General features: G+C 35.4%; 1 protein-coding gene across 1 annotated transcript in view; it reads left to right on the top strand.

The window, feature by feature from the left end:
- Window positions 1-16,346, top strand: part of STK3 (serine/threonine kinase 3) — a 282,817-nt gene that overhangs the window by 179,966 nt on the left and 86,505 nt on the right. The window lies entirely within an intron of this gene.

Here is a 16,346-nt window from a genome sequence, read left to right as displayed (position 1 = left end):
GGATGGAACTGGAGAGTGTTATACTAAGTGAAATAAGCCATACAGAGAAAGACAGATACCATATGTTTTCACTCTTATGTGGATCCTGAGAAACTTAACAGAAACCGATGGGAGAGGGGAAGGAAAAAAAAAAAAAAGAGGTTAGAGTGGGAGAGAGCCAAAGCATAAGAGACTCTTAAAAACTGAGAACAAACTGAGGGTTGATGGGGGGTGGGAGGGAGGGCAGGGTGGGTGATGGGTATTGAGGAGGGCACCTTTTGGGATGAGCACTGGGTGTTGTATGGAAACCAATTTGAGAATAAATTTCATAATATTTAAATAAATAAGTAAATATAAATAAATAAATAAATAAATAAATAAATAAATAAATAAATAAAACACCTGACTTTGGCTCAGGTCATTATCTCATGGTTCGTGAGTTCAAGTCCCACACTGGATGAGCATGAGCCCCACCTAGGGTGAGCTTGAGCCCTGCTTGGGGGGAGCCTCAGTTTCTTTCTCTCTCTCTCTCTCTCTCTCTCTCTCTCTCTCTCTCTCTCTCTCAAAAAAAAAAGTAAATAAATAAAGTTTGGGTTTTTTTATCCCTGGAATAAATCCTGCTTGCTTGTAGCATATGATCCTTGTCATGAATTGCTAAATTTGGTGTGCTAATGATTTGTTGAGGATTTTTGCATCTTTGTTCATCAGGGATACTGCCCTATAATTTCTTTTGTTTATTTGTTTTTGGTATCAAGGTAATATTTTTTTGGAAGAGTTTGAGAAGAATTGTTTTCAGTTCTTCTTTGAATGTTTTGTAGAATTTACCAGTGAAGCCTCTGGTCCCGACATTTTGTTTGTTGGTTTTTGATTATTATTGAATCAGCCTCTTTGGTAGTAATTGATCTATTTAGATTTTCTTTTTTTCTTTCATCGTGTATGTTTCTAAGGATTTATCCATTTTTTCTAGGTTTTTCAATTTGTTGGTGTATAATTGTTCATAGTAGTTTCTTATAATCTATGTCTGTGTCATCAATTGTAACATCTCCTTTTTCATTTCTAATCTTATTTGAGTCCTCTCACTTTTTCTGGGGGGTCTAGCTAAAGGCTTTTCAATTTTGTTTATCTTTTCAGAGAACCAGCTCTTAATCTCATTGATCTTTTATATTATCTTTTTAGTCTCTATTTCATATATTTCTGCTCTAATCTTTACTATTTCCTTCTGCTAACTTTGGGCTTCATTTGTTATTTTTCTAGTTTCTTGAGGTATAAAGTTAGGTTGTTTATTTGAGCCTTCTCTTCTTTCTTGAGGTAGGTATTTAATGCTACGAACTTCCCTCTCAGAATTGCTTTTGCTGCATCCCATAAATTTTGGTATGTTACGTTTCCATTTTTGTTTATCTCAAGGTGTTTTTTTATTTCTCCCTTGATTTCTTCTTTGACCCATTGGTTGTTCAGTAGTATGTTGTTTAATCTCCACATACTTATAAATTTTCAAGTTTTCTTTTTGTCATTAACTTCTAGTTTCATACATTTGTGGTTCAACATCCACAAATCAGTCAATGTGGTTCAACACATTAATCAAGTGGAGGGTAAAAATTATATGATCATCTCAATCGCTGCAGAAATAGAATTTGACAAAATTCAACATCCATTTATGACAAAAACTCTCAACAAGGCAGGTATAGAGGGAGTGTACCTCAACATAATAAAAGCCATATATGACAAGCCCACAACTAATGTCATATTTAACTGTGAAAAGCTTTCAGCTTTCTAAGATCAGAAATAAGACAAGGATGTCTATTCTCACCACTTTTATTCAACAGAGTATCCTAGCCAGAGCACTTAGGCAAGAAATAGAAATAAAAGGTGTCCAGATCAGAGAGGAAGAAGTAAAACTGTCACTATTTGTAGATGACATGATACTATATAAAGAAAACCCTAAAGATTCCATCTGAAACCTCTTTAGAACTAATAAACTGAATTCTGGAAAGTTGCAGTATACAATATCAGTATATAAAAATCTGTTGCATTTCTTTACACTAATAATGAACTATCAAAGAGAGAAATTAAGGAAACAATCCAATTTATAATTGCATAAGAAAGAGTAAAATATCTATGAATGAATTTACAAAGGAGATGAAAGACCTGTATATTGAAAACCACAAGACATTAATGAAAGAAATTAAAGAAGACACAAATAAATGGAAAGATATTCCATGTTTATGGATTAGAAGACTTTATATTATAAAATGTCCATAGGACCCAAAGCAATCTGCAGATTCAGTGCAACCCTTATCAAAATTCCAGTGGCGTTTTCACAGAAAGAAAACAAATCAGCCAAAAATTTGTATGTAACCACAACAGACCCTGAATAGCCAAAGCAATCTTGAGAAAGAACAAAGCCAGAGGCACCACAATCTCTGATTTCAAACTATATTACAAAGCTATAGTAATCAAAAGCATATCATATTGTCATTAAAAACAGACACATACATCAATGGAACAGAATAGAGATCCCAGAATTAAGCCCACCCTTATATGGTCAATTAATTTACAACAAATGAGCTGCTAACAACATACAATGGGGAAAGGACAGTTTCTTCAATAAATAGTGTTGGGAAAACTGGACTGCTACACACAAAAGAATGAAACAGTATCCATATCTTACACCATACACAAAAACCAACTTGAAACAGATTAAAAGACCTGAAACCATAAAACTCCTAGAAAAAAATATAGACAACTCTTTGATACTGGTTTTGGCAATGACCTTTGGATCTGATACCAAAAAGCAGAGGCAACAGAAGAAAAGATAAATGAATGGGACTATGTCAAGCTAAAAAGCTTCTGCACAGCAAAGGAAACCATCAACAAAATGAAAAGACAACCTATTGAATGTTAGAAAATAATTTAAAATCATATAACTGATAAGAGGCTAATCACCAAAATATATACAGAACTCCTACTACTTAATAGCGAAAAGCCTCACAAATAATCCGATTAAAAATGGGCAGAAGATCTGAATAGACTTTATTTCAAAGAAGACATACAGATGGCCACCAAGTACATGAAAGATGCTCAACATCATTAATCATTAGGGGAATGCAAATCAAAACCACAATGATGTATCACCTCACACCTGTTAGAATGCCTATTATCAAGAAGACAAGAAATAGCAAGTGCTGGCACAGATGTAGAGACAAGGGAACACTGGTGCACTGTTAGTGGGAAATTAAATTGGTGCAACCACTCTGGAAAGCAGCATGGGGGTTCCTCAAAGAATTAAAAATAGAACTACCATATGATCCAAAAATTGTACTTCTTTGATATTTACCCAAAGAAAACAAAAACAATTCGAAAAGATATGTGCATTCCCCATGTTCATTGCAGCATTATTTATAATAGCCAAGATATGTAACCAACCTAAGTGTCCATCAGTGGGTGAATGGTCCATCAGTGGGTGAATTGTATTATGTATATAATGGAATATTCTAAAAAAAAGAGGAATCTTGCCATATGTGATAGCATGGATAGAACTTATGCTAAGTGAAATGTCAGAGAAAGACAAATACCATATGATCTCTCTTACAAGTGGAATCTAATAAATAAAAACAAGAACAGAAAAATAAAAAACCCCATTCATAGATACAGAGAACAGATTAGTTGCTACAGGAGGCAGGGGGTGAGGGAGTGAGAGAAGTGGATGAACCTTTCTTAAAAATTTTTTGTTTTGTTTAAATAAATTGAAGGGTGCCTGGGTGGCTCAGTTGGTTAAGTCTCCGACCTTGGCTCAGGTCATGATCTCACGGCTTGTGAGTTCAAGTCCCACATCGGGCTCTGTGGAGCCTGCTTTGGATTCTGTGTCTCCCTCTCTCCCTGCCCCATCCCGCTTGCACTCTCTCTGTCTCTCAAAAATGAAAAAACGTTCAAAAAACTTTTTAAAATAAATAAATAGAGTAAAAAATTTTAAAAAGGAAGAAAGAAGGAAACCAACTACACTCAACTCCACTGAGTACCGAAGGTCTGCCATTGTTCCATCTGAACACAGCAAGATACAAATCACCTTAACAAAAGTATGACACTACAGACTTACAATCAGTTGGCCTAAATTCTGAGTTGCTTCATTGAGAAAACTAAGGAATTTGAGTTGGCATTTGAGATTTAAAAAAAATTATTTTGATTCCAAATTCCACCTTTTTATTGCTGGTATATATATATAGGAAGCAAATGATTTTTTATATTGTGCTTATATCCTATGACCTTGTTGTACTTGGTTATCAGTTCTAGGAGTTTTTTGTAGATTCTTTGAAATTTTCTGCATAAATAATCCTTTTACTTAGAAATAAATCTTTATAACTTTTGTATATATTTTTTGTCTTACCGCAACTAACTAGACCTCAGTTTTCTTTTAACTCTAATGTTTCTGCATCCTCACTAGTTTTCTCTGTCTCCCTGTTTCAGATGATATATCTTTTTTCACTCATAAAAATTCATATAGAATAAAACTAAAATGTGGTTTTTGCCTACAAGAAGATTGTAGTGTGGTGGGTGAGACGCCAAGTGAACTGATGACTCATCACAATACAATATGAAAGTACTGTGATAGAGCTCTGCACAAAGAACTGTCATTGTTATTTTATTGCCCTTTGATTTTCCTTCTACCTCCCTTTGTAAATTTTTTTTATGTTTATTTTTTTGAGAGAGAGCAAGAGAGAACACACACTCATGTACGTGCACGCAAGCAGGAGAGGGGCAGAGAAAGAAGGACACATGAATCCGAAGTGGGCTCCAGGCTCTGAGCTGTCAGCACAGAGCCCAATATGGGGCCCGAGCTCACGAACACTGAGATCATGACCTGAACCGAAGTTGGACACAACTGACTGAGCCACCCAGGCGCCCCTACCTCCTTTAAGGGTATCTTCTCTACTTGCCTTTTCTTTTCTGTCAGTCATAGTATCTCTTCTTTCTAGGGCCTTTCTCCTCAAACTACAAATGTAGTTGTTTTCACCATTAAAAAAAAAAATCAGGGAAGAAATCAACAATAACTGATTCACTAACAAACCTCATGATAGAGTAGTCAGAGCCTTTGTTTCTTCGCTCGCCCACATTTTCTCTCTACCCCCTTAGACTGTGGCGAAATATTCTCCCAGCAGCACTCTCTCCAAGGCGACTTTCTGGGTAAGATGAGATGGCTTTAGCACTTGCTTTAATTTGAGGTGTCCCTGGCTCATCCAAGTCATTTTGTGTAGCAGGCAGTTGGATATGCAGGTTTGAAGCCTCAGGGAGAGAGCAAGTAATTAGGAATCAGCAGGCTTTTTCCAGTTGGTAGCAAAACCATTAGCAAAAATAGGATTGCTCAAAAAGCGTTTAAAGCAAATTATAAGTTGCTGCTTTTCCTTAGACTCATTTCTTCACCCTCATTTGCCTAACTCCTTATCTTTCAGGAGTCATCTTGGCCATGATTCCTCTGGAAAAGGGGAACCTTTCATGATGCTCTTTTAAGCTTCAGCTGAACAAGTGCTTCTATATGGTTCCTAAATGTACCCTGTGTTTACCTCAATGAGAATATTTATCTCACTTTGTCTACTTTCTACCTCTGTCCACTAAACTGTATGTTTCTCTGGGGCACCTGGGTGGCTCAGCCGGTTGAGCGTCCGACTTTGGCTCAGGTCACGATCTCTTGGTCTGTGAGTTCGAGCCCCGCGTCAGGCTCTGTGCTGGAGCCTGGAGCCTGCTTTGGATTCTGTGTCTCCCTCTCTCTCTGCCCCTCCCCTACTCATGCTCTGTCTCTCTCTCCGCCAAAAATAAATAAACATTAAAAATTTTTTTTAACTGTACGTTTCTCAAGGACAAAGACTATATTTTAGTACACTGCATGGCACACAGAATTTATTACATAAATATGTAATTTTTGATTCATCAGCTATATATATTTACTTATCTTTATAATACAACCTTTATAGTAGATTCTACCTGACTTTTACCCCTTATTATTTAGCACAGTGCCGCACAATTATCATCAGGACAGAATGTATTTGCATTTAAGGTGCATACTGGTACTGAAGTATTTTCCTTCAGCAATTCTTAAGCCAAATGTCATAAATATTTGGTTGGGGGTGTAGAGGAAGATTGCTTGTTTTTTGCTTCCCTGATAACTCCTCTGCTCCAGAATTTCATTTGTATTACATAAATCACATTAAAATGAATATTGCTAGTAGTCTTCTTCTGAATTGTATGCTTTGGAGAGTGATTTCTCAAAATCATTTTATATTACATTTCTAACTTTACATAAGTGATGTTTCTTCTGTTAAGTGTGTATTAAAATTTTTATTTGCTATTAAACACTATCATAATGGAATAGAAAGGGGACAGAAAAGAAAGGATGCAGGAAAGAAAAAATTCTTTTCAAAGACAAATTAGCCCTGGTTCTACAAACATAAGATATACAATTGTAAATCTTTTTTTATTAAAATTTTTTAACATTTATTTATTTTTGAGCTGTCAGCACAGAGCCTGATGCAGGGCTCAAACTCATAAGCCATGAGATCATGACCTGAGCTAAAGTCGGATGCTTAACTGACTGAGCCACTCAGGCATCCCTACAATCGTAAATCTTTTAATATAAAACAATTTAGAATGCAATGATAAAGTAATATGAATGTTTGATATTTCCTGTTGTATGTTTCTGTCAATTTTGTGGAATCAGCAACTATTCATTGAGCTCCTGCTATTGTATGGAAGTCACTGGGAAGATTACTGAGTGTAGGCAACCTGTCCTTTAAGAAACAAATATTGCTTATTTAAAAATATAACTTGGCTATACTTATATTTTAAAATATATCAGCTTAAGACAGGGAGCCACTAGCCTCTTTCTGAAAGGTATTGATAGTATGTTAGTAAACATAATAACCTGTTTTATGAATCTGTATTATCTGTAAATCTCCAATTAATGGAATTTGTTCTAGTGTTTTGTCTTTGGTGCCCTCTTGTGGATTTTTTATAAACTGCTTGTAACAACAATTTTTAAAGGTGTTATTTTTATTTTAAAATAGTTGATTTTTTAATTTTTATATTTTGTTAGTCTTTTGACATCATTTTGGCTCTAAGAGAAAAAAGAAAAACCATGGTTAAGGTTGCTTTTACTTTTTAATTTACTGTATTGTATATCAGTATTATGCACAGGGGATGTAAGATAATCTTTTGTTTGGAAACTTTTAATATAATGCCAAGAACTTGTGCAGTCTTGCATCATGGAGCCTCTGAAGTCCTGCCCACACGCCTTCTCACCATTTAGGCTTGTACTGATGAACAAGTCTTTTATGACTTTTGGAGATCTTGAATGCTTTGATGTAACTCTAAAACATGCCTGTGAACATGCAAAAAGTTAGGATCCATGAAGGCAGAAGTTTCTGTTTGTTAAAGACAGGTATGTCAAAGACAGCAGCTGAATAAGCTCGTATGCTGGCCTTGCAGTGAAACAGAAGGACCACCTACTTATACCAATGAGAAGAAAGTTCATTCGTTGGACAGATTCTCAGATACTGTAGATCTTAATAGCTTTTGTTGGTAAATACCAATTTATTACCTTTTTCGGCCTGTCAGACATTGAAGCGGTGCTTAAGGGAAGCTGTTTGAAAGAGAGTATTTTTGATGTTTTTTCAGTAGTTCTTAGCTCAGTTGGGTTGAATGTGGAGCTAATGCGACCAGAGTTAACCAGCTGCTTCTGCTGTGAGCCATCTCACTGGTAACAAAGAAACAAGGTTTGTGGGTAAAGGGGCAATGGGGTAAGTGCTCTTCTTTACTGTAGTTGGAAGTGGAATTTGAAGATAATGTTCCCGTGTCACTTCAGTACGTTCATCTTGCTGTAGCAGAGAGGTGTTTTTAGTTAAGTGGTACAAAGCCCTCTTTTTGGATGTGAGACATAAAAGCAAATGTGCAGTAGTACCCTTTCATTTTTGCTTTTACTAATTCAAGTAATAAGTCAAATTTATCATTGACACAGGTTAGCAGTGTAACCAACAACCTCGGATTTTGTTATGCACAGGGAGAAAAGTGAAAGATTCCTGCCATAGTTTTCCCCAGTTTTATGTCCATTCCCTTGAAGTTGCACCTTACATGCCTTGTTGATTTCTTATTTGACCCTTTTACCACAAATTGATTATTAGATTTCAATGCCTTCATCATGTGAGAAAGTGGCAAATTCCATTAAGTCATTTTTTGGTTATAAATAATTGGCATTATTTGTTTTATCTTCTCCATCTTTTCAAATTAGAACCTTTCACACTTTTCTCGAGTCAGTTTCATCTCTTTAGGTTCAGAGTATTGGAGTTATTTTGATAATTTGACCAGAAAGTTTACATAATCTATTGAATCTATTGATTCTTTCAGGATTTCTTTCAGATTCGACTTGTGATTCCTGTTTCTGTAAACCTTTTAGTACAGGCTGTGATTACCTCAAATCTGGATTTCAGTAATAACCTTCTGACTCCAGGTTCTCTTTCTCCAGTCTTGTCCTCCATTCAATCTTGAGTCTTCAAGGTTCCGGTCAGTCCTCTGCCGACCAACCTATTCCATTTCTCAGTGTTGAGAGCACTCTGTAAACTGTAGGTCATTTGTTAATGCAGTCAGAATGACTTAATGCCTTCCCTTCTAGACAGAATTATTTCTACTTTTGTGCTTGTTTTTTCCAATCTAAAATGCCACTGTATACTCTTTACTAATGTTTATCCTAGAACTTTTTGTCTTAGAAAGATGCAGCTTTCTAAGTTGACTAATTTAATTTTAAGGGAGAAGGGAGTCTTACTTCTGGTGTTTGTTGTTTCTACCCATTCTCGATAGCTTGTTCATTCATTACTTATCTTTTGGATTGTGAGCTCAACTCTAGCTGGGTTTTATTTCTGAGAATGATTATTTCTGGGTTGATGATTGAGTTTGACACCCTGTCCAGGGTGGATATTTTTGTTTGTTTCCATCAGGCACTCCAGGTACTTCCATAGTGGGACTGCATTAGGCTAATTTCTCAGCATGAAGTTCCCCACACCTTGTGGGTAACGTTAGAAAGCCAAAACCCATAACTATACCTTCTAAAAGGAAGCCCCACCACCACCCACTTCCCATCTTTGCATAAAGCCGAAGTGAGACAAACAAGTTTGCATGTCTTCTCTGCCTTTGAGTACATTTTTTCTTGTTCACCCTTTCACTGAGGATGTAGACTTTCAAGATCCCCACCTTTATGCAGGGGTTTCAGTTCTACTGTGGGGAGAACCCAAAGACTTGTCGCTTGTTTCCTTTATCCACTAAAATGGATACCCTATTACCACCCCACCCCCATCATCTTATGCCCCTAAGGCAGCCCCTGAGGTCAGATTTAGGTTATTCTCACTGTTTCCCAGCTCTGTTTGGGGCCCTTGGGGATTTCCTTTAGTGTCTCAAGAGTTCAGTTATGCATTTATAGTATGTTTGTTACATTTATTATTTGCTGTTTTAGTGTCATCCCTGATTAGCACCTCTAAGAGGTTTGAAAGATATCCAGACCACTATAATATTGCAACTGTTTATATAATTGGCTCATTTATATATTTTACACGTTCACTTTTTTCCTAAAAAATAGTTTTGGAAAAAAAATAAAAGTAAATTTTGTATGCTGTAGCAGAATGTATCCTCAGTGGAATTCTCTAGTTGAATCAAAACCATTAAGATCACTGCTGTATGCTGATAATGTGCTGTTATGTAATTGTACTAGCAGTAAAGATGTATTTAATATTTCAAGAAGGGAAATAAAATAGAGTATTTCCAATTAGAAAAACACGTATTTAAGGAATAGTCTATCTCATCAATGTTACAAATGGCAAATGCTTTCTAATGTGTTTATGTGAACATCTTTAATATCAAAGAGTAGCTGAATATTTAGAAAATCCTTTAAAGTAGTAGATCTTGCATATGTCGGGATACCTAACGCAAAATCTGATTATTTCTCAGACTGTTACAGCATAAATCTATCTTAACAATGGAGTAGGATTTCCTAATAATGTTTTCAAATATTTGTATTCCATGTGGATTTTATGATTCATAACCTGGATTATCATCAGTACTCTGTTTTGCATTCCTGGCACATGATGACCACTGATTGAAATGCTATTGTATTCCTTACTGGAATTGGCTGCTTTCTACAGTGGAGAAGCATCTGTTCCACAGACCTTTTTCTATAAAGTATCAACATGTTTTTCTTCTGCTTTTCTTTTGTGAGGAATAACAAAATATATATAAATGAAGTGTGACTTTGGAAAAACATTTTAACTGTTTTATTGTAAAAATGTTAAAAGCACCAAATGGAATTTTAATAATAATCTAAAATACCAGGAATAATTTCAGAGTTAATGATTTTTTAAAAGTAAAAAGTATTGCTGAAAAGTTTTTACCACCATCACCACGTTATTAGTGTTCGAGTCTTCAAATTTCATAGAAACTGGTTCTCATTCCATCTGTACTTTATTAATTACTGTTTGGGTGCCACCCTCCCATTAGCGAATTGGGTCCTCATTCTTTTTTTTTTTTTTGCATTGCTATTTTATTTACTGTCAATTTGTAAATTAGATTAGCATCCTTTAGCAAAGTGACTATGTCAGTGAAGATAATATGCTATGAGAGCAATCGCTTCCAAAATTGATTTATTGTTTTTATAATTGTATAGATTGTCTGGGCCAGTTGTGTGAATCCAGAAGTGCAGCCCTCATTATTGTAGATTCAAATGTAATATGGATATAGGAAGACTAAGAGTATTGTTGCCCGTCACCCAAATGTTATGTTAATTGTCACAGCACTGAACCTTACAAGGATGAGAGACAAATGACTCACACATATAAAAATAGATGCAGTGTTTTGGGAATTAAACTGGTTGAAACATGATAAAATAAGGTACTAAACTAGCAGTTGATTGTTTAAAAGAACTGATAGAAAATCAGTTGTTTCCTTTCTTCCTCAGTCGGGTCTACTAGAAAGAGTAATTCCAGGTTTTTTTATTAGCTTTCGGACCAAGTACAAATCAGTTTATTTATGTGTATGTCAGTTTCTTTATCTTTTAGCAAAAATGAGACATGCTCCTGCTAACCACTATTAAATTCAGCTAGACCTGAGAAATGCTGTAAATAATTGTAAAGCTTTATAAAATTGAAAGTCAGATCTTGGGCTTCAGAATCAGAATGACCTAGTTAGAATCCTTATTCCTCTACTTATTTGTTGTATGACCTTAGACAAATTATTAAACTCACTTGAATTTCAGGTTCATTGTTTGCAAAGTGGGGTTAATAATATCTCACAGGATGAATAAGAGGATTAAATGGGAATAGCCTACAAAAAGTTTTTAGCGTAAGTTCTTCTACTCATTGGTAACTATTTTTATGACTATTAAAAAATGATCAACTAATAATTCTAGTTAATAGCATTATTTTCCCTCTCAGTTTCTTCAGTTGCCATTCTATATTTTATTAAAAAATATTTTTTTAACATTTATTCATTTTTAAGAGACAGAGAGAGACAGAGCATGAGCAGGGAAGGGGCAGAGAGAGGGAGACAGAATCCGAAGCAGGCTCCAGGCTCGGAGCTGACAGCACAGAGCCTGACACGGGGCTCGAACTCACGAACTGCAAGATCATGACCTGAGCCAAAGTTGGATGCTCAACTGACTGAGCCACCCAGGCGCCCCAGCCATTCTGTACTTTAAAATAGTATGTTAAATAAAATTCTCCTGTAGAACCTTGTATAACATTGTCCTCAGTTCTGTGCTTTGGCACTACCTCAAAATAAGGGCTTTAACATTAGTTTAATAGATTATATAGTAAGAACAGGCTTTGTGCTGGATGCCGGGAATAGAACTGTTAACAAGATTTGGTTACTGTACTTACAGGTTTTAGAATCTAATGGGAGATTTGGACAAGTCAAGTATATAGATAATTACAGTATTGCATAATAAGCATATGAGTGGCATAAGCATAAGGTGCTCTGACAGTACAGAATATGGCACTTAATTCAGTCTTGGGGTGTCTGAGCTGAGAAGGGATGTCTGAGTGTGGCTTTGCTATAAAAAGAAGCTGTAATATAAAGCAGTCACCCAAATTTGTGTATATTTGTTACGTACATAGTATGTATCCTTTTGACCTAATTTAAGGGCAGCCTCCTCTGCGAGGCTTTAATTTGTTAGAGGCAGAGGTAGAGGTCACTTTTCTCATGGTACTTAACAAATCGCCTGGTAATTTATCCCTCACACGTCAGTTTCTCTTAGACATCAGACTCCTTAAAAAACCAAAATGGAGCAGAATTTTTCTTATTTATCTTTGTATCTCCAATGCCTGGTCTACTCCTTGACATATTACAAATTTACAATAAATCCTTGCTGAGTGAATTAACAAGTGAAAATATAAATTGATCCATTTATTAAATAAGTTCTTATTAAGTACCTATTGTGTGATAGGTGTTCTAAGCATTGGAGATTCATCGATGAAAAAGAAGCCTCTGCCTTCATCAAACCTACATTCTAGTGGTAGAGAAGCCAAGTAGAGGCTATGAAGAATACAGAAGGATAAAAGATTGATGGAGACGTTGCTTTCAGCTTGGTGGTCAGAAAAAGCCTCACTAAGGTGGTGACATCTAAGTAGAGACTTGAGTTAAGTAAAGAATAAAGCTGTCTTGTGGAAGAGCATTCCAGGTTGAAAGATCAGCCAATTTAAAGGCTCGAGGAGGAACATGCTTAGAATGCTCAAGAAACAGCCAAGGATGGAACTTGGTGAGTGAGAAGGAATGTGATAGGAGATAGGATTGGCAGATATTACTGAACCAGATCACATTTGGCTGATAAAGATTCTGGATTTTATTCTAAGTGTGATAGGAGGCCAAGAGCAGGGTTTTGAGCAGGAGAGTAACATGAAATGATTGATTTATCTTTTGAAAGGATCAATCTGCCTTTGAGAGACTAAAGTGGGCAAGAGTGGGAACAGAGAAAACTATGCAGAGGCCATTTTTTAATGGTTTTTAACAGCTTATAATTTTTAACAGTTTATATATATAGTTTACATGTATAGTTTATAATTTTTAAATCATACAGTATAATTGTACTGTTTTTAATAGTACAAATAAGAGAAGATGGTGGGTTTCACGAGAATGGACCAAATAATTTGTGTGGACTCTTTGGGAATAGGCGCTGGTGACATAAGCTGTTAAATTTGTAAGCCTGTACCTCTAACTTAAGCATTCAAGTGGATCAAAATTTAAATGTAAGTAAGATACATGCATTTAGTGGAGTAATAGACTAAGAAATATAAGAACTAGTTTCTTACTCCCACTTTGCTTTTAAATAGATATGTGTCCTTAGGGATGTCTCTTGCTTTCTATGAATCTCATTTTTTTCATAAATAAAATGAGGGGTTGAATTGTTAAAGGCTCATGATTTTATAGTTCTGTGTAAAGTAAATATGTAATGAATGCTTACTGTATATGGAATACCAAATGAAACACTGGAGTAGATTCGGAGGTACTGTAAGGTATTCTTATCTGTAAGATACTTATATTTCTAAAGGATTTTACAAAGCAGTTATTCACAATATGAGATCATAAATTTAAATGCAAAAGTGTGTGATGCAGCTTATAAATTCTATAGAAGTTTAGAAAAGAGGATAATTAATAAGGACTAAATTAGCCATGAAGGTAGTAGATACTTGATCTGGGACTATAGGATTTAGTTAGAATGGACAGAGAGGAAAGAGCATTCTGAGTGGAGAAGAAGACGTGAACAAAGAAAGAACAGGTCTTAATGAGCATAGTGTGACATGGGTTTATAGCAGCTGGAGACTCAGTTAAGGTTAGCCTGAGTAAAATGGAGGATATTTGGACAATGGGAAAATAGGATTGGCCAGATAAAATAGGATAACATAGAAGACATTAAAATGAGGCAGAAGTGTTTAGCTTTTAAGGCAGGCAAGAACTATGGCCATTAGAGATTTCAGTAGGATATTATGGTACAATTGTTTTTAAGAAAGATTCGTATGGTATATGGGCTTTGAAGAAAGTGTGAAACTACTTTGTTCTAGTAATATGTAGGCATTTTGCATGTTTTTTCTCATTTAATCATCATAACTCCAATGAAAGAAACTAAAGTTTAGAGAGTTTAAATTGTTTACCTAGAGGTCTTATGTCTCTTAAGTGATTCAAGCCAGGAATCTGTCTGATTCTAGAAGGTCAGGGTGGGAGAGACTGTTTAGTCAGGGAGCTTTTCTTGCATTCACCCAAGTATGAGGCAATCAGGAATTTACTCAGTAACAGTTGATATACAGAACTCTGTTGATATAGAGAATCAAAGACAGAATGAACCTAAGAAGACCTGTTGATTTTTTACTCTTGGGTAGCTAATGCAGATTATTGTGCTTTGTAGTGGTCGTTGTTGGGGATGGAGGCAGACAGGAGAGACTAAAGAGGTAGATGAGATGATATCTGATTTGGGATTGTCGAGTTTTAAACGTCATTAAGCACTTAAGTAATAAGTTCAGGAAGATTTCGGGATTTGGGAATCTTCAACATGTTAGATAGTCGAAGCATAAGAATGACGAAGTCATCTAAAAGAAGCTGAGAATAAACTGAGGGTTGATGGGGGGTGGTAGGGAGGGGAAAGTGGGTGATGGGCACTGAGGAGGGCACCTGTTGGGATGAGCACTGGGTGTTGTATGGAAACCGATTTGACAATAAATTTCATATTAAATAATTAATAAATAAATAAATAAATAAATAAATAAATAAATAAATAAATAAATGAGAACCTTGTGAAAGAAGCACAAAAGACTTTGAGAGATATGCTGAATTTATCATGCAGGTTCAGGAAGAGGAAGGGCCATCAAACAGCTGAGAACTATACAGATGTTCCTATTCTCTGTATTCGCAGTTGACCTCTGTCAGAATTAGGTTTTGCTTGTTTCTACCTAAAGTGGAATGTATGTAAATGAATTTCACAGTATGTATCAAGTTTTTCCAAGTAGCATTTTGTCTGGTTTCTCAAACAGAATTTGTTAGTTTATTTTTATGGCCCAATTTCAGTTTATCTTTTGACGAACATTCTAAAGAGCAGTTTTTGGTTCATATTTATATTACTGATTTGATCTTTCTGTGAATTTGCATTTAAAAACTAATGGCTATGATAGAACAATGAAAACACAGGCAGCAAAAGAAAACAGATAACTTTGACTTTATCAAAATTAAAAATGTGTGCATCAAAGGAACCATCGAGAAAGTGAAAAGGCAACCTACAAAATGGGGAGAAATACTTGGAAATCATGTTATCTGCTAAGGGGTTAATATCTAGAATATACAATGATCTCCTGCAACTCAACAACAAAAAACAACCTATATCAAAAATGGGCAAAGGACTTAAATAGACATTTCTCTAGAGAAGATATATGAATGGTCAGTAAGCACATGAAAAGATGCTCAGCATCATTAGGGAAATGCAAATCAAACTACAGTGAGATACCACATATCCACTAGGATGGCTGTTATCAAAAAAACTAGAAAATAACAAGTCTTGGTGAGAATGTGGAGAAAATGGAACTTTGTGCACTGTTGGTGAGAACGTAAAATGGTGTAGCAACTGGGAGAAACAATTTGGTGGTTTCTCAAAAATTAAAAAAAGAATTACCATATGATGTAGAATTGCACTTCTAGGTTTATACCCAAAATAATTGAGAGCAGGGACTCAAATAGATACTTGTACACCAGTGTTCATTGCAGCATTATTTATAATAACCAAAAGGTGTAAATAGCCTAATGTTCATCAACAAATGAAAGGATAAACAAATGTGGTGTGTATATATATATAAATGGAATATCATTCAGTCTTGAAAAGGAATGAAATTCTGACACATGCTACCACATGGATGAACCTTGAAAACATGCCAAGTGAAATAAGCCAGACACAAAAGGCCATATATTGTTTGATTCTGTTATATGAGGTACCTAGAATAGACAAATTCATAGTAACAGAGAGGAGAAGAGAGGTTACTGGAGATTGGGAAAAGGGGAGAATGAGGAGTTATTTTTTAATGGGCACAGGGTTTCTGTTTGGGATAATGAAAAAGTTCTGCAAATGGCTATTAGTGATGATTGCATAATACTGTGAATGTACTTAATGCCTCAGAAATATGCACTGAAAGTTATTAACATGTTAAATTTTATGTATATTTATCACAATTTTAACAAGAAAAAAGCTAATGGCCTTTGTATGAAGTTTTGTAAACATGACTGTTAGAATAGTGCCAACATGTTCTGTCTTTAATGTGCTGTCTCATATTTTTTTGGTCACTGTATTCTTTGTTTTGCATGTGTTGGTAATT

The sequence above is a fragment of the Panthera leo genome, chromosome F2 (assembly GCF_018350215.1).
Source record: "Panthera leo isolate Ple1 chromosome F2, P.leo_Ple1_pat1.1, whole genome shotgun sequence".
Lineage (NCBI taxonomy): Eukaryota > Metazoa > Chordata > Mammalia > Carnivora > Felidae > Panthera > Panthera leo.
The sequence above is the reverse complement of the archived record's forward strand: the minus strand, read 5'-3'. Positions and strand labels throughout refer to the sequence as shown.